The sequence below is a fragment of the Oncorhynchus masou genome, chromosome 24 (genome assembly GCF_036934945.1).
Source record: "Oncorhynchus masou masou isolate Uvic2021 chromosome 24, UVic_Omas_1.1, whole genome shotgun sequence".
Taxonomy (NCBI): Eukaryota; Metazoa; Chordata; class Actinopteri; order Salmoniformes; family Salmonidae; genus Oncorhynchus; species Oncorhynchus masou.
Window position 1 is genome coordinate 101,767,855 of NC_088235.1, and position 26,420 is coordinate 101,794,274.

General features: G+C 43.7%; 1 pseudogene; it reads left to right on the forward strand.

The window, feature by feature from the left end:
- The first annotated feature begins 1,866 nt into the window (after positions 1-1,866).
- Positions 1,867-25,235, forward strand: LOC135511496 (calcium-activated chloride channel regulator 4-like; annotated as a pseudogene).
- Positions 25,236-26,420: the final 1,185 nt, after the last annotated feature.

A 26,420-nucleotide genomic window follows, 5' to 3' on the forward strand; every position in this document is an offset into this window, starting at 1 on the left:
TGACATTGACCATATGCTCACGTCTATTGAAACGGGCTTCATTGTATCTTATGCAACCAATTAAAAATGATTGTATATTGGTCTCATTCAATTTCAACTTTTTAACTTAAAGTTAAACTTGTAGGCCTCTTTGCTCACACACGCTCTTTCAGTTCTGCCCAGAAATGTTCTATAGGATTGAGGTCAGGGCACGGTGATGACCACACCAATACCTTGACTTTGCTGTCCTTAAGCCATTTTGCCACAACTTTGGAAGTATGCTTGGGATCATTGTCCATTTGGAAGACCCATTTACGACCAAGCTGTAACTTCCTGACTGATGTCTTGAGATGTTGCTTCAATATATCCACTTAATTTTCCGTCCTCATGATGCCATCTATTTTGTGAAGTCCACAAGTCCCTCCTGCAGCAAAGCAACCCCACAACATGATACTGCCACCCCCGTGCTTCACTGTTGGGATGTGTTCTTCGGCTTGCAAGCCTCCCCCTTTTTCCTCCAAAAATAATTATAGTCATTATGGCCAAACAGTTCTATTTTTGTTTCATCAGACCAGAGGACATTTCTCCAAAAAGTATGATCTTTGTCCCCATGTGCAGTTGCAAACCATAGTCTGGCTTTTTTATAGTCACACCATAGTCTGGCCTTTCAGGTTATGTCGATATAGGACTCGTTTTTACTGTAGATATAGATACTTTGAAACTGTTTCCTCCAGCATCTTCACAGGGTCCTTTCCTGTTGTTCTGGGATTGATTTGCACTTTTCGCACCAAAGTACATTCCTCTCTAGGAGACAGAATGTGTCTCTTTCCTGAGCAGTATGGTGGCTGCATGGTCCCATGGTGTTTATACTTGCGTACTATTGTTTGTACAGATGAACGTGGTACCTTCAGGTGTTTGGAAATTGCACCCAAGGCTAAACCAGACTTTTGGAGGTCTTTTTTTCCCTGAGGTCTTGACTGATTTATTTAGATTTTCCCATGATGTCAAGCTAAGAGGCACTGAGTTTTAAGGTAGGCCTTGAAATACATCCACAGGTACACCTCCAATTGACTCAAATGATGTCAATTTGCCTATCAGAAGCTTCTAAAGCTATGACATCATTTTCTGGAACTTTCCAAGCTGTTTAAAGGCACAGTCAACTTAGTGTATGTAAACTTCTGACCCACTAGAATTGTGATACAGTGAATTATAAGTGAAATAATCTGTCTGTAAAGAATAGTTGGAAAAATGACTTGCCATGCACAAAGTAGATGTCCTAACCGACTTGCCAAAACTATAGTTTGTTAACAAGAAATTTGTTCAGTGGTTGAAAAACGAGTTTTAATGACTCCAACTTGAGTGTATGTAAACTTCCGACTTCAACTGTATGTAAGAATGCTGTTTATTGACTACAGCTCAGCCTTCAACACCATGGTGCCCTCCATGCTCATCATTAAGCTTGGGGCACTGGGTCTGAACCCTGCCCTTTGCAACTGGGTCCTGGACTTCCTGACAGGCTGGTAGGTAGGCTGGAAGGTAGGAAACAACACCTCCACTTCTCTGATCCTCAACACTGGGGCCCCACAAGGGTGTGTGCTCAGCCCCCTCCTGTACTCCTTGTTCACCCATGACTGCATGGCCATGCACGTCTCCAACTTAATCAAGTTTGCAGACAACACAACAGTAGTAGGCCTGATTACAACAATGACGAGACAGCCTACAAGGAGGAGGGGAGGGCTGAGTGGTGCAGGAAAATAACCTCTCACTCAATGTCAACAAAATGAAGGAACTGATGGTGGACTTCAGGAAACAGCAGAGGGAGCACCTATCCACATCGATGGGGCCGCAGTGGAGAAAGTGAAAAGCTTCCAGTTCCTTTGCATACACATGACTGACAATCTGAAAGGGTCCACCCACACAGACAGTGTGGTGAAGAAGGTGCAACATTGCCTCTTCAACCTCAGGAGGCTGAAGACATTCGGCTTGGCCCCTAAGACCCTCACAAACTTTTACATCAGCACAGTTGAGAGCATCCTGTTGTGCTGTATTACCGCCTGGTATGGGCAACTGCACTGCCCGCAACCGCAGGGCTCTCCAGGGGATGGTGCGGTCTGCCCAATGCATCATCGGAGGCACACTGCCTACACTCCAGGACACCTACAGCACCCAATGTCACAGGAAGACCAAAAATATCATAAAGGACATCAACCACCCGAGCCACAGCCTGTTCACCCTGCTACCATCCAGGCGAGATTAGTACAGGTGCATCAAAGCTGGGACTGAGAGTCTGAAAAACATATTCTATCTCAAGGCCATCAGACTGTTAAAAATGAAATAGCCATCACTAGCTGGCTACCACCCGGTTACTCACCCTGCACCTTAGACATGGAATCACTGGTCACTTGTCACTTTAATAATGTTTACATACTTTTTAACTCATCTCATATGTATATACTGTATTCTATTCTACTGTATTTTAGTCAATGCCACTCCAACATTGCTCATCCTAATATTTATCTGTTTCTGAATTCCATTCTTTTACTTTTAGATTTGTTTGTATTGTTGTGAATTGTTAGAATCTACTGCACTGTTGGAGCTACGGACACAACCATCTCTACACCCACAATAACATATCCTAAATATGTGTATGCGACCAATAACATGTGATTTGGTTTGAATTGTTAATGATATAAGAACAAACATGAATTTACTGAACATAAATGTAATAATGTTTGTGTATGGTTCAAAAGTCACAACTCATGTCGGCATTTGTTATAATTGAAGTAGAATGCAGTTCTTATCAAAAGTTACACAAATCCACAAGGAGTGAGTAGAAACCATATTTATTTAAGCAAGTCAGATGTATCATCTATGTTTTTTAAAAGGCATTAAATGAGGCTGAATGAACTGTTTTGCTGCTCCGCCAGGCTCCGCCAGGTGTAGCGGTGGTAAGGATTCACTCCATGGTGCTGAAAAGAAAGCTTGCTGTCGGGACAGCTTTATGTAGGCCCCAACAGTTTGTAGGCAGTGTTTCTCACCGTTATAGCTCAATTAATATATTGTTTAGTGTTGTGTTGTATAGTGGGTTTGATGGCATGTATCTAAAAAAAATGTTGAGTTTGCCCCACCAACATTTACATGCTGAAGTCCCCACTGACTGTCATTAACTAAACAGATATCTGAATGTCTTAATGTTTGCTAACTAGCTACAACCAATGCCTCAAGGAGGAAAACATTAAAATTGACCATGTCTATGGAGGATTATCCAGAGCCCTAACGTTAGCTAGCTAGCCAAAATTTGCCATCGCATTAGCTAGCAAATCTTTCCTTGATGATCTTCTCCTGAACAAACTGCCACTTTACTTTCAAAAATAAAACAAGAAGTCAAGAGAACAGAGCATTATTTCTTAGCATTAATTAGTTTCTTAGAGAAACTGCCATTGTTTTCCAGCTGTGTTGCTGTGTAGCCTACCGGGTGCTCTGTCCCAACTGATGTATGGAATGTTGACCAATGCACTAGAGCAGGATGCCTGCATGCAGAGATCTGTTGCTGTATGAGACGCACATATTCCAACACAAGTTTCGCAGGAACAGATATGCCTACTTCCTTATTCAGCTACTGAAATCCAAATACAATTACTGCACGCATTATGTTAATTGCTTAAACACTTTAACTAAACATTTAATAGTCCTATTTTCAGGGTCAAATTCAGGTGCAATAATTTGACTAATTATTGATGGAAATAAACGCTATAAAAATAAGGTTTAGTAGATCCTAGGGGATTATAGTAGGGTATTGAAATAAAACACATAGGCCTACATGTTATTTGTTAAATTCTACATTTAGTGTAGTCATAGTACAACATCAAAACAGGATTCAGTGGAACAGAATAAATGTGCAGGACAATAAAACAGTGTAATTAGCTAATACTGACAAAATATTACCATGAGAAGCCAGCACACACAGCAAGCTACCAAAAATATATGTTTTTTAACAACCATTATTTCACTGTACTGCAGTTTTACTGCATTTTGACGACAGTGTCATTTTGTAAGAGTATCTTGCACTTGTAACAGTATAACTTTAATCCGTCCCCTCGCCCCTACCAGGGACCCTCTGCACACATCAACAACAGTCACCCACGAAGCATCGTTACCCATCGCTCCACAAAAGCCACAGCCATTGCAGAGCAAGGGGAACCACTACTTCAATGTCTCAGAGCGAGTGACGTCACCGATTGAAACGCCACTAGCGCGCACCACCGCTAACTAGCTAGCCATTTCACATCGGTTACATACTCTTAGAAAAAAAAGGTGCTATCTTGAACCTATTGGGTTCCATGTAGAACCCTTTCCCCATAGGGTTCTACATGTAACCCAAAATAGTTCTACCTGGAACCAAAAAGGGTTCTCCTTTGGGAACAGCTGAAGAACCCTTTTGAAACCTTATGTTCTAAGAATGTGTATTTATGTGCAGTTTAGCTTACCTGCTGGAAGCCTAGAACAAATGTTATGGAAGTGAATGTGCACTTTTCAGTTGGGTGGACTGCAACTAGGAAAAACACTGCCATAGCCTGTAGTAAAGCAAAAGCATTTATATCTTCAGAGATTCTCTAAATTAGGCGCCATCTCTGAAGCTATAGGACTGCAGACTGTCACAAATGTTTGCTTTTAATGACCTAGCAAATTCGATGACTTGGAGGTGAAATACAGTCTATCACATTCCCTTTTTCTAATTTTTTATCGGTATTTCATCACCTAACTAATAAAAACCTCAAATGGCCATGCTCCTGCAAAAGTTAATCGGGCTGGATAATCTGAAGTGGACTCAGCCCATGTACCATTAGCCGGAGCTCATAGTAACATGATTCTGGGAAAAGCTCGACCCTCATGAAGCGTACATATTGGCAAAAATAGAATGTCATCATGGAGAAAAAGCACATGACTCACAGCTGTTTTTACCAAAATAGCCTGGAATCACTAGTTATTACTTCTAAACAAGACACATTTTAGGAGGGATTCTAAGAAAGCTACAATGTTGTTTGGTTTATTGATTTAATAGTCAATGAGATTGTATTTGTTATCAATGCAAAATAGCCTACTTTGTTGCATAACCTATACAGATGAGATCAAGGAACCAAGCGAGTTGGTGATAAAATACAGTTTCATTGTCTCTTCCAAGGATCCGCCCTTTTGTGAAGAAAAACTGCATTGTGCTACGCTCCAAGTGTTGTATCTCAGTAGGGTCAAACCCTTTCACTTATGAATGCTTCCCGGTTATATCAGCAGATCTATCACCATGGCTTCTGAAGCAGTGGCTGTGTTGCTGCTGGTCTTCTTGTCAGGATCTACCTTTGGGATAAAGCTGGAAGGAAAAGGATACACAGACGTTCTGATTGCTATTAACTCACTGGTACCTGAGAACCCACTGCTCATCGAAAGAATCAAGGTAAAGATTATAACCCAACAGTTAGAGACAATTTGCTTCCATGTACTTATTTTAGGGATACATATACAGCAGGGATCCCCAACTGGTTGTTTTATTTGGCCTCCCAAAGTTTTCTGATCAAAAAATACAATGAAGTAATTATAAAATAAATAAATCATTGTTTGACATAAGACTGAGAAGAAGAAAAATCTGAAAATGAAATCAGCTCCAAATGATTTTACTTGAAGAAATCTTTTCCCAAGTATTCCCACTCATAATATAGAAACAATTGCGATCGTATACAAATGTAATCAAGGTTTGAAATTATTATGTTTTCATAAGCTTATATTATAGACATTATATCTGCTTAGGCTTCTTGCGGTCAATTTGCAGTCTACAATTTGTTATTTGCTTGCCCCCCCCCCCCTTCAATATGCTTATATAATTTGTCTTTCAGGAAATTATGAGCAATGCGTCATCCGTACTCTTTACAGCCACTGAAGACAAATTCTACTTTGAAGAGATAACAATACTAGTGCCACCAAACTGGTCTCAAGGAGACTATGGAAGAACAAAGACTGAAACCTATGAAAAAGTATGAATGTTATTGTTATAACCGACTGCAACAGATGAAGCTTCCTGGCAATATTATTCAGACAGCATAGCATTTAAATGCTAAAAGGCTTTGTTCTCTACTTTAGGCCAAAATAATCATTAATGAGGAAAATCGTGCATATGGAGATCAACCTTCCCCCCGCAGTCTGGTCAATGTGGATCTGAGAGCTGGTATGTTCATCTGACCACTAAATTCATCTTAGATGATGAACTCATTAAACTGTATGGACCCAGAGGTAAGAGGTACCACCGTAAACAGAAGTCTAAGTAATTTAAACACATAACAATTATGATTCTTTTAAATCATAAATACATCAAGAATAAATAAACAAGCTTATGAAATTGTTAAGGAAATGAATGACTTGTCTCTTTGATAAAGTCCTTGTGCATGAATGGGCTCACCTGAAATGGGGAGTTTATGATGAGTTTGATGACGGTCAGCCATTCTACAAGGGTGCACACAGTGATATTCAGGCCACGAGGTAACTTGTCTATTAAACTCTTTCCCACTGCCCAGTCCTACACAGTAACAGTAGAACTAATATCAGATCATGTACGACATTTGAAGAAACTCTACAGTTTTATTTTTACTTTTGTAAGAACCAGTTTCACATTCATTGTGCATTCTCAACATTATCTTACTATTTTCTAATTTCACAGATTTTCCCTAGAGATTGCTGGTACAATTGTCAACAGAATTAACCACACAAATTGCACACATATTGACCCGAACAACAAGATATATACACAGGACTGTGTGTTCTTAGCAAACAGCGAACAATGGGACAATACTGCATCTTTAATGTTCTATCCAAGTTTACTTATAAGGTAAGTTATGATTGTAAAGACAGTCTTAGTAACAAAGGTGCTATATAAGAACCTAAAAGGGTTCTTTCGACTGTCCTACATGGAACCCTATTGGGCTGCATCATTCTCAGTTTTGACAAACTTTTGTTGATGTGCACACTCAAGATTACAAGATTCTGCTCCAATAAAACACACAACAGTGAGGCCCCTAATGCACAGAACAGGATGTGTGACAACAGAGATGTGATGGACGTTATTTTCACAAGCTCAGTGGATGCCAAAGCCAATGTCCAGCCTCTGAAAGGCCCACATCCAGCACCTAGGTTCACTGTGATACAGAGGGGACAGAGAGTTGTCTGTCTGTGTCATGCCTTGGTCTTAGTATTTTGTGTTTTAGTTAATTAGTTGGTCAGGCCAGGGTGTGACATGGGTTTATGTTATTGTGTTGTCGTATTGGGGTTTTTGTAGGCATTGGGATTGTGGTTGATTAGGGGTGTGTTTAGTTTAGGTTTGGCTGCCTGAGGCGGTTCTCAATCAGAGTCAGGTGATTCTTGTTGTCTCTGATAGGGAACCGTATTTAGGTAGCCTGGGTTTCACTGTGTATTTCGTGGGTGATTGTTCCTGTCTCTGTGTAGTTTCACCAGATAGGCTGTACTTAGGTTTCACGTTCCATTTTGTTGTTTTGTATTTGTCTCAGTATTTTCATGTAATCGTCATTTGTTTCATTAAAAAACATGAGTAACCAACACGCTGCATTTCGGTCCGACTCTCTTGCGACAAACGAAGAACGCTGTTACAGAATCACCCACCACACACGGACCGAGCAGCGTGTTAACAGGCAGGAGCCACAGAAGAGGCAACAGAAGCAGCTTCAATGGGAGAGGCTGCACCACTTGGAGAATTGGACATGGGAGGAAGAACTGGACGGAAAAGGACCCTGGGCTCAGCCTGGTAAATAACGCCACCCCAAGGAGGAACTAGAGTCGGATAAAGCGGAGAGGCGCTGGTATGAGGAGGCAGCAAGGCGACGTGGATGGAAGCCCGGGAATCAGCCCCAAAAATTTATTGGGGGGTGGCTTACAGGGAGTATGGCTACTCCAGGTAGGAGACCTGCGCAAACTCCCTGTGCTTACCGGAGGGCTAGAGAGACCGGGCAGGCACCGTGTTATGCTGTGGTGCGCATGGTGTCTCCAGTGCGGGTGCATAGCCCGGTGCGTTCTATTCCAGCTCCGCGTATCGGCCGGGCTAGATTGAGTGTCGAGCCAAATGCCATGAAGCCGGCTCTACGCATCTGGTCCCCAGTGCGTCTCCTTGGGCCGGCTTACATGGTACCAGCCTTACGCTCGGTGTCCCCGGTTCGCCTGCATAGCACAGTGCGGGCTATTCCACCTTGCCGCACTGGCAGAGCGACCGGGAATATTCAACCAGGTAAGGTTGGGCAGGCTCGGTGCTTAAGAGCTCCAGTGCGCCTGCACGGTCCGGTCTACCCAGTACCACCTCCACACCCCAGCCCTCCGGTGGCAGCTCCCCGCACCAGGCTTCCTGTGCGTGTCCTCGGCCCAGTACCACCAGTGCCAGCACCACGCATCAGGCCTACAGTGCGCTTCGCCTCTCCAGCGCTGCCGGAGCCTTCCTCCTCTCTTGTGCTGCTGGAGCCTCCCGCCTGTTTAGCACAGCCAGAGCTGCCAGTCTGCATGGAGCAGCCAGAGCTGTCAGTCTGCATAGAGCAGCCAGAGCTGTCAGTCTGCATAGAGCAGCCAGATATGTCAGTCTGCATGGAGCAGCCAGAGCTGTCAGTCTGCATGGAGCAGCCAGAGCTGTCAGTCTGCTTGGAGCAGCCAGAGCTGCCAGTCTGCATGGAGCTGCCAGTCTGCATGGAGCTGCCAGTCTGCAAGGAGCTGCCAGTCTGCAAGGAGCTGCCAGTCAGCAAGGAGCTGCCAGAGCTGTTCGTCTGCATGGAGCAGCCAGAGCTGCCAGTCAGCATGGAGCAGTCAGAGCCGCCAGTCAGCATGGAGCAGTCAGAGCCGCCAGTCAGCATGAAGCAGCCAGAGCTGTCAGTCAGCATGGAGCAGCCAGAGCCATCAGTCTGCCAGCATCCACCAGTCAGCCAGACTCTTCCAGATCTGCCAGTCAGCCAGACTCTTCCAGATCTGCCAGTCAACCAGACTCTTCCAGATCTGCTAGTCAACCAGACTCTTCCAGATCTGCCAGTCAACCAGACTCTTCCAGATCTGCCAGTCAGCCAGACTCTTCCAGATCTGCCAGTCAGCCAGACTCTTCCTGATCTGCCAGCCAGCCAGACTCTTCCTGATCTGCCAGTCAGCCAGACTCTTCCAGATCTGCCAGTCAACCAGACTCTTCCAGATCTGCCAGTCAACCAGACTCTTCCAGATCCGTCAGTCAGCCAGGATCTGCCAGAACTGCCAGCCAGCCAGGATCTGCTGGATTCAACTACCTGGCTGAGCTTCCTCTCAGTACTGGGCTTCCTCCCAGTACTGGGCTTCCTCTCAGTGCTGGGCTTCCTCTCAGTGCTGGGCTTCCTCTCAGTGCTGGGCTTCCCCTCAGTGCTGAGCTGCCCCTGTCCCGAGCTGCCCCTCTGTCCCGAGCTGTCCCTCTGTCCCGAGCTGTCCCTCTGTCCCGAGCTGCCCCTCTGTCCCGAGCTGCCCCTCTGTCCCGAGCTGCCCCTCTGTCCCGTGTTATTTAGTAGGGTTGCCGTAGCTAGGAGGTCACGGAAGCGGACAAGGTGGGGGAGGACTACGGTGAAGTGGGGGCCACGTCCAGCACCGGAGCCGCCACCGCGGACAGATGCCCACCCAGACCCTCCCCTATAGGTTTAGGTTGTGCGTTCGGAGTCCGCACCTTGAGGGGGGGGGGGGTACTGTCACGTTCTGACCATCGTTCGTGTGTGTTTTCCTTGTTTTAGTGTTGGTCAGGACGTGAGCTGGGTGGGCATTCTATGTTGTGTGTCTGGTTTGTCCATTTCTATGTTAGGCCTGATATGGTTCTCAATCAGAGGCAGGTGTTAGTCATTGTCTCTGATTGGGAACCATATTTAGGTAGCCTGGGTTTCACTGTGTGTTTGTGGGTGATTGTTCCTGTCTCTGTGTTTGTTACACCAGTCAGGGCTGTTTCGGTTTTCCACGTTTGTTGTTTTTGTATTGTACGTATTTTCATCTTTATTAAAGATGTATCTAACAAACCACGCTGCAATTTGGTCCGATCCTTATTCCACCTCATCGTCAGAGGAGGAGATAGAAGAACCACGTTACATTACTTTAATTGTATCATACTATCAATACTGATAAAGTGCCATATGCAGAGCCTTGTAAACATATGAGTGTTGTTTTAACCCTATTCATTACTCTTGTGAATGTGATTAAGAACTAATGAACTACTCAACCCTTTCTGACTCATTTGAACAATTTCCTTATTGTTTATTTCTAGACTGGAGATTGGACATATACCATAAATAATACACTGTGAGATCAGTATATAACAATAACAAGTTGTGCTGTCAGTGACGCCATACCTCCAGTCAGAGTCAAGGCTCACATGAGCCAACAGTCCAGCAACGGCAGCAAACCCATGTTGGTGTATGCAGAGGTCAACCAGAAAGGTGTTCCAGTGATTTTGGCAAATGTGATGGCCACACTGAAGTCTGATTCTGGGAACCAATATCAGCTACAACTGCTGGATAATGGAGCAGGTCAGTTAGAACCATAATGGAGCAGGTCAGTTAGAGCAATAATGGAGCAGGTCAGCTAGAGCAATAATGGAGCAGGTCTGTCAGAGCAATAATGGAGCAGGTCAGCTAGAGCAATAATGGAGCAGGTCAGTTAGAGCAATAATAGAGCAGGTCAGTTAGAGCAATAATGGAGCAGGTCAGTTAGAGCAATAATGGAGCAGGTCAGTTAGAGCAATAATGGCACAGGTCAGTCAGAGCAATAATGGCGCAGGTCAGTCAGAGCAATAATGATGCAGGTCAGTCAGAGCAATAATGGCGCAGGTCAGTCAGAGCAATAATGGCGCAGGTCAGTCAGAGCAATAATGGAGCAGGTCAGTCAGAGCAATAATGGCGCAGGTCAGTCAGAGCAATAATGATGCAGGTCAGTCAGAGCAATAATGGCGCAGGTCAGTTAGAGCAATAATGATGCAGGTTAGTCAGAGCAATAATGATGCAGGTCAGTCAGAGCAATAATGGCGCAGGTCAGTCAGAGCAATAATGGAGCAGGTCAGTCAGAGCAATAATGGCACAGGTCAGTCAGAGCAATAATGGAGCAGGTCAGTCAGAGCAATAATGGAGCAGGTCAGTCAGAGCAATAATGGCGCAGGTCAGTCAGAGCAATAATGGCGCAGGTCAGTCAGAGCAATAATGGCGCAGGTCAGTCAATGCAATAATGGCACAGGTCAGTCAGAGCAATAATGGCGCAGGTCAGTCAGAGCAATAATGGCGCAGGTCAGTCAGAGCAATAATGGCGCAGGTCAGTCAGAGCAATAATGGAGCAGGTCAGTCAGAGCAATAATGGCGCAGGTCAGTCAGAGCAATAATGATGCAGGTCAGTCAGAGCAATAATGGCGCAGGTCAGTTAGAGCAATAATGGAGCAGGTCAGTCAGAGCAATAATGGCGCAGGTCAGTCACAGCAATAATGGCGCAGGTCAATCAGAGAAATAATGGCGCAGGTCAGTTAGAGCAACAATGGAGCAGGTCAGTTAGAGCAATAATGGAGCAGGTCAGCTAGAGCAATAATGGAGCAGGTCAGTCACAGCAATAATGGCACAGGTCAGCTAGAGAAATAATGGCGCAGGTCAGCTAGAGCAATAATGGCGCAGGTCAGCTAGAGCAATAATGGCGCAGGTCAGCTAGAGCAATAATGGAGCAGGTCAGCTGGAGCAATAATGGAGCAGGTCAGTTAGAGCAACAATGGAGCAGGTCAGTCACAGCAATAATGGCACAGGTCAGCTAGAGAAATAATGGCGCAGGTCAGCTAGAGCAATAATGGCGCAGGTCAGCTAGAGCAATAATGGCGCAGGTCAGCTAGAGCAATAATGGAGCAGGTCAGCTGGAGCAATAATGGAGCAGGTCAGCTAGAGCAATAATGGAGCAGGTCAGTTAGAGCAACAATGGAGCAGGTCAGTTAGAGCAATAATGGAGCAGGTCAGTTAGAGCAATAATGGCGCAGGTCAGTTAGAGCAACAATGGAGCAGGTCAGTTAGAGCAATAATGGAGCAGGTCAGTCACAGCAATAATGGCACAGGTCAGCTAGAGAAATAATGGCGCAGGTCAGCTAGAGCAATAATGGCGCAGGTCAGCTAGAGCAATAATGGCGCAGGTCAGCTAGAGCAATAATGGAGCAGGTCAGCTGGAGCAATAATGGAGCAGGTCAGCTAGAGCAATAATGGAGCAGGTCAGTTAGATACATAATGGAGATGTAGCAAAATGGTAAAATACATGCATAACATTACTTTTTGGATTGCAATCCGTTCCATCACTGTCAGATTATACACATCTTTATTCTTTCCAGCTGCTGATGTTTTGAGAAATTATGGGATCTATTCCAGATATTTTACCACTTCTAAAAATGGAAGATACAACTTGAAAGTGAAAGTGCAGAGAGAAGACAAAGGCAAAAATAATGGACAAGTTAGATTGAAGAGACACACTGTTGCCCCATATGTACCTGGTTATGTCATCAAAGGTAGATCTCAGAGTCTACTGTTGTTAATCGTTGACAAGTTTTCACATTTTGAGTCTTTTACAAAGTGATTTCTAATGTTTTCATATTTCAAGTCTGTGAGTGCCGATGTAACATGAATGCGTGTAACTTATTGCCCCATTCCCTCTCCTCCAGGACAAGTAGTGATGAACCCCCCAAAGCCCCCAGTCAGTGAGGATGACCTGCAGGCTGATGTGGGCAGCTTCACCAGGACAGTCATAGGAGAGAGCTTCTCAGTCCTTCTCCCACCTGGTGTCCCCCCTCCAAATTTCCCCCTAACAAAATCACAGACCTGAATGCAGAGATAGAGGAGGACAAAGTGCTGCTCACCTGGACTGCACCTGGGGAAGACATGGACCAAGGCACAGGTACAGTACCTAATCTATTTTTAAGTCTATTTGCATAAAGTCTTGGGCTGGGCATGGTTAATCGAATATCCGGATATCCGGACGGACGTTAGTATTCGATTACTTGAGTGAGAGTTCTTTAAAAAAAAGAAAGATGTGTAAGCCTGTCTTAACAATGAAAACGTTTGTCTAAATTAAATTAAATTATCCTTGTGACATTTTTACCTACAAGGGTATACCATAACACATGCCGGGGATAAAGCTCTGGCCCCATACCGCCCACATCAGGACAAATTGGACACATTGCCCTAGGATTAGCTACTTCTGTACTCATTACTCATAGCACTTTGTCCTCCAACATTCTTTACCATTCGGCCATCAGATTTGCCACCAATGCTCCTTATAGGACACATCACTACACTCTATACTCCTCCGTAAACTAGGCATCTCTTTATTCCCATCGCAAGACCCATTGGTTGATGCTTATTTATAAAACCCTCTTATGCCTCACTCCCCCCGATCTGAGATATCTACTGCAGCCCTCATCCTCCACATACAACACCCGTTCTGCCAGTCATATTCTGTTAAAGGTCCCCAAAGCACACACATCCCTGTGTTGCTCGACTATTCAGTTCGCTGCAGCTAGCGACTGGAACGAGCTGCAACAAACACTCAAACTGGACAGTGTTATCTCAATCTCGTCATTCAAAGACTCAATCATGGACGCTCTTACTGACAGTTATGGATGCTTTGCGTGATGTATTGATGTCTCTGCCCCTTTGCACTGTCGCCTGTGCCCAATAATGTTTATACCATGTTTTGTGCTGCTACCATGTTGTGTTGCTGCCATGTTGTTGCTCTGTTGCTGCCTTGATATGTTGTTGTCTTAGGTCTCTCTTTATGTAGTTTTGTCTCTCTTGTCGTGATGTGTTTTCTGTCCTATATATATCCATATATACAGTGGGGAGAACAAGTATTTGATGCACTGCCAATTTTGCAGGTTTTCCAACTTACAAAGCATGTAGAGGTCTGTAATTTTTATCATAGGTACTCTTCAACTCTGAGAGACTGAATCTAAAACAAAAATCCAGAAAATCACATTGTATGATTTTTAAGTAGAGCAAAACAACCGACAACAACCGACACTTGTGGAGGTCGTAGAGCAAAACAGAGATCTCCATCGTGTTTGTGAGAGTAGGCCAACCGTTCAGATACTACCACCGATTTTGTGAGAAGACCAATTTTCGGGATGTCTCATGGTCTGACAAACATAGCTTTAATTCTACCACCTTTTACCGCAGATGCAGAAGTACGACATCGACAGAGTGGTGGATTGAGACACGTCTAATGTAAAATATATATCGAGCTTAAACGGACAGATTTTTATGGGGATGTTTTTGTTATGCTATTTAGATTGCAGCGGGGGCACCGACATCGAATATTTGGGGTTAATAGTTTTTCTGAACCATAAATAACGGGTTAACTTGACTCATATTCTTGAGAATGTGTGCCAAATTTCATCACTCTAAGTCAAACAGATCAAGAGATAAATATGTGCCTGTTGTTGTGACACCATGTGTTTGATCTGAATGGGCTTGCTTTATGTTAAGGCTTGACAGTGTTTGGAACATGTGACAATATGAATAACCATGTCTGATTTATATGCATTCATGTGCTAAGTCACACCCACCTGAATATTTATTGGTCACTAGTGGCCATGTTGTTTGAGAAAATAGCCTAGAAAACATAGCGTTTAGAGAGCTTGTTCCATAGATGCTATTTATTTCATCCAGATCAGAAAAGTGGTTCTGGAGATGTGTTATGTTTTTCACAAAGTTAAAAATGGCTGAAAATCCATCATGGCGGACCTTATGGGGTAAGTTTGCTCTTATTTATGACTCCAGATCACACGGGGTAAGAGGTGTGACCTTTACATTTTTGCATTTGAAATCAATTGTCGTAGCGCCATCATATGGGGAATATGCATGGCATTGCATGACAGGGTGTGGCCCTTTACCATCATGCAATGTTGCAACCTTCTAAGCCTTATCTTCTCACGAGATTTAGCATTTTAATTTTGCATTACGGAAGGCTTTCCTGATATCGTTATGCTATTTTCCATACTTGAAATAGTAATTCCAGGCACTCACCTTACAGAGTTTCCACAATACCTGACACAGATCAATGCAAAACACTTTTTGTAACATAATCAGTTCTTTCATGGCAAAAAAAAAATCGGACTTCTCTTTCACTGTTAGCCAAACTACCTCAGAAAAGCAAGTCTGCTGCTAACTTTTACTATGTGCATTTGCGCCATTCTGATTGGTCGAGAGTGAATAGGATTTTTTATAAAAACGTATTTATGTTTTTAAATTTCAACTCTTCGGATTTCTGAAAAAATGTCATGATATTAGTCAAATCATTTCACATGTGTATCCCTACTAATTATCATCATCATGAACATACTGATCCTGAAATCATTATTTACATTAACACTTTCCAGATGAGATCAGACATTTGCATTGAATAACCATGTGTGAATTTCATGAATATGTGTTATAACCTGAATTTTCCCTTTCCACTTTGTCCTGCTTCATTTCTTTCAGCTGATTCCTATGAGATCAGAGTCAGCATGGACTTAGAAGCCCTGAGAGGAAATTTCAGTGGAGCACATCTAATGAGCACTTCCGACATCCGACCACTAGAGGCAGGCTCTACAGAGGAATACTCCTTCCTTTCCAGTTACATCATCAATGCTGAACCAGAGACGGTCATGTTCTTTGCTGTACGTTCTTGTGACAAGGATTCTCTGATGTCTGACATGTCTAATGTTGCTAAAGCCACAAAAATTGTACCATTTGTTCCAACTACAACTAAGCCTACGATATCACAATATCCAAGTCCAAACCTAAAGCGGTCCTCTGGATCAAATGTAGTAGCAGTGGTTGTATCAGTCATTGGTACTACTGCAGTCATTATTGCTGTGCTAGTTGTAAGCAGGATGCGACTCAACAGACCCGGGAACACTCCCAACTTCACTCCCAACTTCTGTAACAATTAACAGCACGAATACATCCATGGGCTTATCAACACTAAAGATAATTGTATAATTCATCTAACATTCCTTTCTGAAAAACAATGGCAACGTGAGCTATTCTCTCTGAATTTGAAAGCTATTACCTTTTCCAAAGGCAAGACAGAATTGTATTTACTGAGAAGACAGAGAAAAACGTGCCATCCATCATGGTAATCGCCCCAGTCATTTACTGGCTAACAAACTACGCAGTAATGACCAATTAGCTGATATAGAAACTTCTGAATCTGAAACAGAGGAATTACTATCAGAACCCAAATTAATCAAAGATTCTCCTCCTTCTGAGGTCTATTTCAAATATTGGAATCAATTAGATTCACTTTTGCTTGAAATAACTAACATTTGAGAAAGGTGAATGAAGCACAAATCTCGGCTTATAATTGTTTTTAAAGTAAGGATACCACCCAGTGTCCTCACTCTCGCCACCTATCTTTAATAAACATCTATATTGAACTGTTTTCCAAAATGTTATCATCCCGTCTCGAGACTTTCTTTCCCAAATTAAAGCGGGTTTGTTAAAAAACGTTAATTCACGGACAATCACCAGCGCCTATTACATGTCAACAATGCTTCAACAGAAACATCAGCTCCTTGGGCTGTTTTATCTCGATGCAGAAAAAGCTTTGATAGACTTGACTGTTAATGCCTCTGGTCGATCTTGGAACATATGAGAATTGGCTCTAATTTCATTAACATGATTATAATACTATATGCCAATCTCTCAGCCATAGTTATAAGAGGCAATATCTGCTCTGCTCTGTTCAAAATGACTTGAAGCAGCAGACAATGCTATCTGAGTTCTATATGGAACCCCTGGCCCAGGAAAATCATCAATCCAAGGAAATAACACTAACTTCTCTAAAAGCTACTGATCACTTCATCTCATTATACATGGATGACATTTTACTATGCTGCTGTGGAAACAATTAAGAGACCATGGCAAAATTATCAGTTTCTCTGGTTTTACTATTTATAGGTATGTGTTTGGGTAAAATTAACATTTTTGTTTTTATTCTATAAACTACTGACAAAGTTTCTCCCAAATTCCAAATAAAAATATTGTAATTTAGAGCATTTATTTAAAGAAAAGAGGAAGATGGATGGTCACAAGCCATCAAACAAAGCAGAGCTGCTTGAATTTCTGTGCCAGGAGTGGCATAAAGTCACCCAACATCAATGTGAAAGACTGGTGGAGAGCAGGCCAAGGCACATGAAAGCTGTGATTGAAAATCAGGGTTATTCCACCAAATATTGATTTCTGAACTCTTTAAAACATTAGTATTGTGTTATTAAAAAATGAACCTTAACTTATTTTCTTTGCATTATTCCAGGTCTGACAACATTGCCCCTTTTTTGTTTTTTGACCAGTTGTCAATTTCTGCAAATAAATGCTCTAAATGACAATATTTTTATTTGGAATTTGGGAGAATTGTTGTCAGTAGTTTATAGAATGAAACAAAAATGTTTGTTTTACCCAAAGACATACCTATAAGTAGTAAAATCAGAGATGCTGATAATTTTGCAGTGTTCTCTTAATCTTAACCAGAGCTGTATATAGATGAACATTGTACCACAATCATTCCTAAATGCATTGAAGAATATTGAATCATTTAGCTTCATCCCAAATGATTAAATGTATCTAACCAAATCATCCCTACTGCCTCTCAAGACCCCGACGGAGAACTCAGTCTTTAGTTATTGAATCCCAATCATTGCCCATTTTAAATATGAGTAGATATATTTCCTCCTAAGATAAAAGCATTGCAAGAAACTTTAACAGAACGCTCAAATCATTTAAAATCCAGCCTCCGTAGATGGACTAACATCCCAGTTGCTTTAACTGGCAGAATATCTATTGTCAAAATTAATATATTGCCACGGGTGAATTTCTGTAGTTCAATTCTTCCCGTCTCTCCCTTCTAGCTATTGGGATTCAATTCATAGTACGGTTTCAAAATGCAAATGGCAAAGCAAGTGATCCTGGATTTTGTTTTAATTACGAAGAGGGAGTCTTTCCTACGTCTTGTAGGAGGACTCTCCATACCAAACTTTCCGGGCACGAGCATCTCGCCCCATCCTAAATTGGTGTAACTGGGAATCAAAATGTCATGCCTATAATACAATATTTCACAATATAATGCCTTGCGATCTGGAACAGAATATAGAAAAATATGACCTTGGCATCCCGTAATCTGAACCATCAATTTATACATGTAAAGGTTGTTCAAAGACTGCAATAAACATCTAGGAAACGTTTCACGATGAAATTGGTCCCAACTGTTCACTGTGTTCCCTACAAGCAACAGTGACAAGCAACCATAGTTGCTGGGGGATGTATGGGCAGTGGCTTGTTTGATGGGAAGAAGCATACTTATTTTTGTTTATTCTCCTTCACATACTAAATGTCATAATGATCAATACTTTGTATTTATGTGCCTTTATTTTTGAGTGGCAGGCTACAGGTAAAGACGATATGAACTGAACCGCCCCACTCTACTTCTCTCTTTTCATTATAGTCATATTGTTTGTAACTTGTTGTCATCATATTCAAACATTTTTTTCAATGTTATATTCTTTCAGGACAAACACATTAACATCTTGCATGCTTTGAATTTTTTAGATGTACTTGCTTAGTTAAACCACAAGATAGCAGTCAAGTAGCAGCATTAGGTTTTCTTCACTGTCTTTTGTCTGTCTGGTCTGGTGCTTTAGTATTGGGATCATGTCATGATGTGGGCATATTTAAAACTTTTACGAATGAAACTGGCTACTCTTCTACCATTATTATATTGTTTTACTTTCCATGATCACTCATTAGAGTTGAAAAGATGGTGGCTCTTGAAAGAGTGGTACACCAATACAATAGAAGTACTGGGTGAACTTAACCGAGTCAAATACTACAGTTGGTCCATTGTGGGCAAGGAAGGAAATCATGGCTGTATTGTTCTTTTCATGGGATTGAATCAACGTTGTTTCCACGTCATTTCAATGAAATGACATTTAACCAACGTGGAATAGATGTTGAATTGACGTCTGTGCCCAGTGGGCAGTGTTGTCCCCAGATCTCATAATGCTGAATGTCTATGGCCCCTGCATCATGTAGAGGGACACTGGGTTATTACTGGCCCAATTTTCAATCTCACCACAGACATGACTTCAATATCATAAATCCAAGGTAAAAATGTTGTGCCAAAGTCAGGACGCCTTACGTCAGAAATTTGGTAAACAAATACTAAAAGTTGGTTCATCATGACAAAAAATTAAGTATCAGTGTCACGTTCTGACCTTTGTTCTTTTGTTATGTCTTTGTTTCAGTATGGTCAGGGCGGGAGTTGGGTGGGTTGTCTATGTTCGTCTTTCTATGTTGTGTTTTGTGTTTGGCCTGGTATGGTTCTCAATCAGAGGCAGGTGTCGTTAGTTGTCTCTGATTGAGAATCATATTTAGGTAGCCTTTTCCCACCTGTGTTTCATGGGTGATTGTTTTCTGTTTTGTGAGTATTCCTTACAGAACTGTTTCGTTTTCATTCTCGGTCTTATTTTATTTTTGTCATTCCAGTGTTCAGTTTATTTTGCTCATTAAAATGAACACTTACCACGCTGCACATTGGTCCTCTTCTCCTTCACCAGACGAAAACCATTACAGAATCACCCACCACCAAAGGACCAAGCAGTGTGGTATCGGGCAGCAGTAGAAATCTCGGAACTCATGGACATGGAAGGAGATTCTGGACGGAGAAGGACCCTGGGCACAGGCTCGGGAATGTCGCCGCCCCATAGCAGAGCTGGAGGCAGAGAAAGCTGAGCGCCGGCGGTATGAAGAGGCAGCACGGCAGCGCGGCTGGGACGAGAGGCAGCCCCAAAAAATTATTGGGGGGACGCATACGGGGAGTGTGGCGAAGTCAGGTAGGAGATCTGCGCAAACTCCCAGTGCTTACCGTGGAGAGAGGTGGACCGGGCAGGCACCATGTTATGCTGTGTGGTGCACGGTGTACCCGGTCTGCAGGCATAGCCCGGTGCGTTACATAGCAGTGCCTCGTATAGGCCGGGCTAGAATGGGCATCGAGCCAGGTGCCATGAAGCCGGCTCAGCGCATCTGGTCTACAGTGCGTCTCCTTGGGCCGGGGTACATGGCACCAGCCCTACGCACGGTGTCCCCGGTTCGCCAGCACAGCCCAGTGCGTTCTGTTCCACCTCGCCGCACTGGCCTGGTGACGGGGAGTATCCAGCCAGGAAGTGTTGTGCAGGACCGAGCCCTCCAGTGCGCCTCCACAGTCCGGTCATTCCGGTGCCTCCTCCATGCACCAGGCCTCCGGTGGCAGCCCCGCGCACCAGGCTGTCTCTCCGTCTCCTTCCTCCAGGTGCTCCCGCCTGTTCAGCGCTGCAAGAGTCTCCCTCCTGTCCAGCGCTGCCAGAGTCTCCCTCCTGTCCAGCGCTGCAAGAGTCTCCCTCCTGTCCAGCGCTGCAAGAGTCTCCCTCCTGTCCAGCGCTGCAAGAGTCTCCCTCCTGTCCAGCGCTGCAAGAGTCTCCCTCCTGTCCAGAGCTGCCAGAGTCTCCCATCTGTCCTGAGCTGCCAGAGTCTCCCGTCTGTCCTGAGCTGCCAGAGTCTCCCGTCTGTCCTGAGCTGCCAGAGCCGCCCGTCTGTCCTGAGCTGCCGGAGCCGCCCGTCTGTCCTGAGCTGCCGGAGCCGCCCGTCTGTCCTGAGCTGCCGGAGCCGCCCGTCTGTCCTGAGCTGACGGAGCCGCCCGTCGGTCCGGCGCTGCCGGAGTCGCCCTTCACTCGGGACCATTCGGGACCTGTTGCTAGGGTCCCCAGTCCGAGGTCGGCGGCGAGGGTCGCGCTCGAAAGGCGCCATGGAGGCGGGTTAAGAAGCGGGTAAAGACTATGATGGAGTGGGGTCCACGTTCTACGCCAGAGCCGCCACCGCGGACAGACACCCACCCAGACCCTCCCCTATATGTTCATGTTTTGCGGCCGGTCCGCACCTTTGGGGGGGGTACTGTCACGTTCTGACCTTATCTTTTGTTATGTCTTTTGTTTTAGTATGGTTGGTCCTCTTCTCCTTCACCAGACGTGAACTGTTACAATCAGTGACAAACCACCATAGAAAGACTAAATGAAACGTGATTCTTGATAATACTATTTAATTAAACCCCAAGACAATTTGTATTTCTGTCCTGCTACTACAGTATACAGAATGTAAAATATTTTGTTTATTTTATGTAGTTTACAAAAGTTAAATCAGGAAGGCTTGTCTGAATGCTCATTTAACTTCATCCAGGAAGCATAACATAATTCACTCTGTTTCCTATTCTAGGGGCATAGTGGGAATGAATACACACGTATCCTCATCACCATAACCTTTTGTTTCTCCTCTTTCCTATTAGCCAGTTGTGGAATGGCATTCACCTATTTTACCTTATAAGCACGGTGCACTAATGCACATAACTCATGCTTGCCGTTTAACCTATGGGCTCACTCTTAAAATTATCACCTTCCTCTTGCTCAACCAATGGACTTACATCTTGTGATGTACAATATTTATATATCAACTCACCCTTGTTCTTTCACTTGCTACTTTTCACATCATCTGGCCCCCGAGGATCTTCCCTCGGAGACAAGGTCATTCCCCAAACTATTTAATAAAATGTCCTATTGCAATCCGTCTTTGTTGTTCATTCAGTTAAGTCTGTACTCGATTGAACTCTTTTTGAGGTAGTGTTAAGTGGACTCTGAGCATTCTGCTTAGCTAGAATATCAGAGAGGGACTTCTCCATAATAACCCCCCTGTCCCCGTCCTTCCCCTCTGCTGTCTCCCACCATCTTCACCCCAGACTCCCCCCAGCCCCTGTCCAGACCACTTTGTGACGTATTACAGAGGGAGAGTCAATATGCAGAGTGATTCATGGGAAACTCAGCCTAAGCTTTGGCAAGGAGCAAAGAGACAGGATCTCCATCTTGGTGAATTGTTTCCCTCTCTCTACATGTCTGTCACTCAACTAAGTCTTTCTCTCTGTCTCCCTCTTCCTCCGTGTCTATATTTGTACCTCTCTTTAGTCATGTTGGCATCATCCTCCACTCTGCAGTTGGCCATCCTTGTTTCACCACCACAGCAGTGCTGATCCATGTACTTCTAAGGCAGGCAAGAGAGGCCAAACACGGAGGGCCGAAATAGTGTTCATATTAACATTAAACAACACTATAATAAGGTTGTGTTGGTATGATGGTAATTGTACATTGTCTATGGTGATTGACATCACTTGTTTTCTGAATAAAACTGTGCCATGCTTTTAAAGGGCATTCTTCAAGATAATCTCTCCTGGACTTTTCATATGAGTGTATTTCTATGTTTCAAATTACTATCCCCTTAAGAGGCAGTATTACATTCATTTGGCACAGCTTGCCAAAGCAAATTAAATATTTTCCATTCTGACAATCATAGTCTATTATTATTCCATCATTCATCTTAAGGGCTCAAAAGCACTGACTAAAACAAACTATCAAATTCAACAATAATGTTATTGCACACTGATACCAAATGCAGGCAAGCTTTAGTTAAACCATGGCTTGCAGTGCAAATGATTGTTTAACCAGAACCATGTTGTGTTTCTAAACACTAGCTGGTGATGAACATCAGCTCACCATTCAGTCTCAACCGTTCTGTCTCTGTTACTCGGTGGATGGCCTGGCCAGTACTATCAGAGGGAGCATTGAATAGAGAGAAAGCTTGCAGTACCATCACGACTTGTATGGCCTGATTCAATACATTGCTCCAGTTCTTTCAAATCTATAAGAGGACCTTTAAATCAGAAAAACCTCAACGTTATAACCCTTCTATAATACCCCTATTATGGTGAACTGAACATTACTGTGCTACATGCATGTTTGAATGCCCTGTCTGTACCTGACCCATTGTTATGAGCTGAGGTACAAGATTCTAGCAAAAGGGAATGATATAACACAGGCATGCAGAAACATTCTAAGCACGAATGAGACCTCTTTTGAGCCCCGCAGATACAGAGCTTTCATCTGTAATGAATTAGTAGCTATTGATGTAAATATTCAGATGAATCTTCCTAAATCTATAAAGCTTTTTGGAGGCTTTTTGTCATTAGTACCCAAAGGTACAGTATGCTGACAAATTCCACCTAATTAGACAGGATTATATTTGAGCCCAGACTTCAAATCTGCCTTTAAATACTTCCCTCTTTTTCATTCTTGATTCATCTGGAATGAGAAAAGAGAGGAATTTCTTTAGCCAATTACAAGTTTAAAAACCTTATCCTGACTTACCACTGGGCACAGACGTCAATTCAACATGTGTTCCATTTCATAAATTTAATTGAAATGATGTGGAAACAATGTTCATTTAAATCAGTGTGTGTCCGGTGGGTTATTTGTCTACTCAAAAATGTAAACAAATTAAGTCATTTTAGTGAAGTTTGATTATCCTGACCTCGGGACCAGGAAATACAAGCTCAAGGGTCATGTTTACAAACTGGAGATCCATTCAAACAAATCACTAGTAGGGACTTTTTTGTTGCTGTAGTTTTTGGGGGCCCATTCACAACCCCTCTTCGGAGGACAAAAATAATTGAAAATTTGCTTTCACAGTTTTTTCTTTCGTCGTACATTCTACACACGTTTTACATACATGCCATTTTTTTACAGTAGATACATAGCAAGAATAAAGTAATTTAATATTTGTATATACATTACATCTAGATAGATAGTACTTGAACATTAAAAATTGCGATTTCAGTCATAATTAACATAGAACATGAGATTCGAAACATACCCCTCAGCTACTACCACCCCCCATATCTGGAAAATGGCCCTCATGGATTCTCACTGCAGCCTGTAGAAACATAAGGCCTCTGTCACCAAGGACCTCCCAGGAAATAGCTCTTAGGTATCGCAATAATCATAAAAATAAATGTTCAGGGTATCCAATGTGATTTATCTATGAGGCGCATGCCTTCCGCAGTCATCTGAAAGTACAGGGGAGCCACTTCTTAAATCTACTGATAGCAGATCAAACATTCAACTTCTACTTGTTCAGTTCTGTTGAGTCAGAGCGCACCAGAAGTTCAGCCACAGAAAATTTGCCAGCAGTTAATAGTTTGAGCATCCACATCTGCTCAATATTTGACCTCACTGTGCCACCTGTCAGTCTAGTGTTTTTTATAATTTTTATAAAAGTCCCATTTAGATGCCTACCCACTGGGCAAAAACTGGTTTAATCCACCTTGTTTCCATGTCATTTCAACAACCAAAAATGTGTGTGATGATGTTGAGTCAACGTGGAGAACTGATTGGATTTGCAAAAAGTCATCAACATAAAGGTATTTTGACTATTAACCTAAAGCTAATCAAATCAAATGTTATTGGTCACATACACATGGTTAGCAGATGTTAATGTGAGTATAGGGAAATGCTTGTGCTTCTAGTTCCGACCATGCGGTAATATCTTAAAAGTAATCTAACAATTTCACAACAACTACCTTATACACACAAGTGTAAAGGAATGAATAAGAATATGTACATATAAATATATGGATGAGCGATGGCCGAACGGCATAGGCAAGATGCAGTAGATGGTATAGTGTACAGTATATACATATAAGATGAGTAATGTAGGGTATGTGAACATTATATAAAGTGGCATTGTTTAAAGGGACTAGTGATACATTTACTACATCAAAATTGTAATTATTAAAGTGGCTAGAGATTTGAGTAAGTATGTTGGCATACTGTCGGTTCCTCTCCTTGTTCGGGCAGTCTTCGGCGGTCGACGTCACCGGCCTTCTAGCCATCGCCGATCCATTTTTCATGTTCCATTTGTTTTGTCTTGTTTTCACACTCACCTGGTTTCAATTCCCTAATTACCTGTTGCATGTGTTCCCTCTGTTTCCCCCATGTCCTTGTCGGGAATTGTTTATTGTAAGTAGGATATGCGGCGTTGGAGGACTTCGACCACCCGCCCAAGGGTAGAGCGGCGGGTGAGCGCCTCTTCCAGCTGAGGCAGGAGACGAGGAGCGCCCAGGAGTTTGCCCTAGAGTTTAGGACCCTGGCTCCCGGCGCGGTATGGAGCGACAGGGCCCTGATCGAGCACTACCATTGCAGTCAGCGCAAGGACGTCCGTCGGGATTTGGCCTGTAGAGACACCACCCTCACGTTGGATCAGCTGGTGGACCTGTCCATCCAGCTGGACAACCTGCTGGCTCCCGCGGACATTCAGATCGGGGTCTGATGGTTCCATCCCCTCCCACCTCCTCTCCTGAACCTATGGAGTGCGTAGGAAGACCGGAGGAGGTTCCAGTTCATGCACCATCTGTGGCCACAGAGGACACACTGCCGGTCGGTGCCGGGTTGGACCTTCTGGGAGTCGAAGCAGCAGCACTCTGGCATCACTCCAGGTGAGTCCGCACCACTCTCATCCAGAGTCCTCTGTTGTCCAACTGTTTGTACCTGATTGTTTTCCTGATTTTTCCCCACATTCCCAGCATAAGGTCCTAGTCGATTCAGGCGCAGCTGGGAATTTTATTGACAGAGCGCTCGCTCTAAGTCTAGTGATCCCCATTATCCCTGTGGCTCGACCTTTCCCAGTTCACGCTCTGGATAGTCGACCATTGAGGCCCGGGCTAATCAGGGAAGCCACTATCTCTTTGGCCATGGTGACACAGGGGAGTCACGAGGAGAGAATCAGTCTCTTTCTCATTGACTCCTGCATTTCCCGTGGTACTGGGCCTTCCATGGTTAGCTCATCATAACCTCACCATTTCATGGCAACAGAGGGCTCTCACAGGGTGGTCGCGAGAGTGCTCGGGGAGGTGTGTAGGGGTTTCTGTTGGTGCCACTATGGTGGAAAGTCCAGACCAGGTCTCCCCTGTGCGCATCCCCCCGAATATGCGGATATTTGGTTCTCGCCTTCTGTAAGAAGAAGGCGACTCAATTACCACCCCCATTGACGGGGGGATTGTGCGATAAATCTCCTGGTAGACGCTGCACTTCCGAGGAGTCACGTGTATCCCCTGTCGCAAGCGGAGATGGTGGTTATAAAGACATGTGTCTCCAAATCCCTGCGTCAGGGGTGCATTCGGTCATCCACTTCACTCAACTCCTCGAGTTTCCTTTTTGTGAAGAAGAAGGATGGAGGTTTGCACCCGTGAGGTACAGTTACCTGCTCGTGAGGTACAGTTACCCGCTACCTCTTATCGCCACAGTGATTGAGTCAATGAACGGGGCGTACTTCTTCACAAAACTGGATCTCAGGAGCGTATACCACCTGAGACGAGTGTAAGATGGCGTTTAGTACCACCTCAGAGCATTAAGAGTACCTCGTCATGCCGTACGGGTTGATGAATACTCCACCAGTCTTCCGATCCTTTGTAGACAAGATTTTCAGGGGCCTGCACCGGCAGTGTGTAGTGGTGTA